This window comes from Gossypium hirsutum, chromosome A10, assembly GCF_007990345.1.
Source record: "Gossypium hirsutum isolate 1008001.06 chromosome A10, Gossypium_hirsutum_v2.1, whole genome shotgun sequence".
Lineage (NCBI taxonomy): Eukaryota > Viridiplantae > Streptophyta > Magnoliopsida > Malvales > Malvaceae > Gossypium > Gossypium hirsutum.
Window position 1 is genome coordinate 64,517,784 of NC_053433.1, and position 1,478 is coordinate 64,519,261.

Genomic DNA, 1,478 nt, shown 5'->3' on the forward strand with positions numbered 1-1,478 from the left:
AAAGTGAGGGCGTCAACTTCATGAACTCCGACTACACGTCTTTCTGAAGCTGTTCGATTTGTTGGCCATTGATAGTTATTACTCACGATTGTCTCGATGATCACATAAGCCTCATTATAAGACTCAGACAAAATTGCACCATTCGCAGAAGCATCTACCATCAATCTTGTATGTGCATTGAGAGCATTATAGAATGTCTCCAACTGGATACAATGAGGAATCCCATGATGAGGACACTTACGAAGTAACTCCTTAAATCACTCCTAAGCCTCATACAAAGACTCGTCATCCAATTGTTGGAAAATTGTGATCTCGTTCCTCAACTTAGCATTTTTGCTAGGCGGGAAATACTTAACCAAAAATCTCTCTGCTAATTCTTGCCATGTAGATATGGAACTTGGTGGCAGTGAATTGAGCCATGCTCGTGCTCGATCTCACAACAAGTACTGAAACAACTTCAACCTTAGTGCGTCCTGAGTCACACTGGCTATCTTGAATGAATCACTCACCTCCATAAACAATCAAAGGTGGAGATGTGGATTTCACTAAATTGGCCCACCATTTGCAGCATTTGAAACATTGCTAGTTTCAATTCAAATTGGGTTGCCTTAATATCTGGCCTTCTAATTCCTAGATTTAACTCACTGAAAAGTGGCACAACATATTGTCTGATGCATCGATCCCTATCATCGGCAATGAGGATGGGATTTCGTTCATGATCAGCTTCATTACCTTGGTCTTGATTATGATTTCCATGGTCCATCTCACTTGTCTTTGAGCTGTTACTTCAAATCTTCTTTATTTCAAAGTTCACTCAATTTCAGGGTTTACAGGGAGTAAATCAATATTTCGATCTATGCTCATAAACACCTAAAAATAAAATCACAAAATTAAAAAGAATAAGTTAGTAATGTTAGAAATAAACCAAATTGGAAGTAAATAATTTCACGAAAAAAATGAATATGGTAACAGTTAACAATCCCCGACAACGATGCCAAAAACTTGTAACGCGTAGGTTTGTACAAGTGTACACAGTCGTTATCAAGTAATAAGTAAGTATCGAGTTATCATCTCCACAGGGATTGTATTTGTGTTAAGTCACTTAATTTGTAAAATTATATTAACAATTTGGTAAATAAAAACACAATATAGTTGAGAAGTGATGATTAAAATATATTAAATGCAATGATCTCTAATACAGATTATCCTAAGTATGCAAACTATATGAATGAAATAGATTTTAGCAAAGTTACACAATTTTCAACAATTATAACATAAATAAACTAGGACAATTACTTTAATTAAATTCAATTTATTATTAACACGCTTAATAACATTCAGAAAAACATTCCATGGCAACTCGATCTTTCATGAGTTTGGAAACCATATTAGGCCCTTTCGAAATCCTTTACTTAGTAAATACGCATTTTACTAATCCTTATTTACTAAGGGTTTCTTAGTATTTGTGTGAGGTAACA

General features: G+C 34.7%; 1 non-coding gene across 1 annotated transcript; it reads left to right on the top strand.

Moving 5' to 3' along the window:
* The first annotated feature begins 219 nt into the window (after positions 1–219).
* On the top strand, positions 220–326 carry LOC121208949 (small nucleolar RNA R71). Its single transcript, XR_005904070.1, has one exon. It is a non-coding gene; the product is annotated as a small nucleolar RNA R71 (small nucleolar RNA).
* Positions 327–1,478: the final 1,152 nt, after the last annotated feature.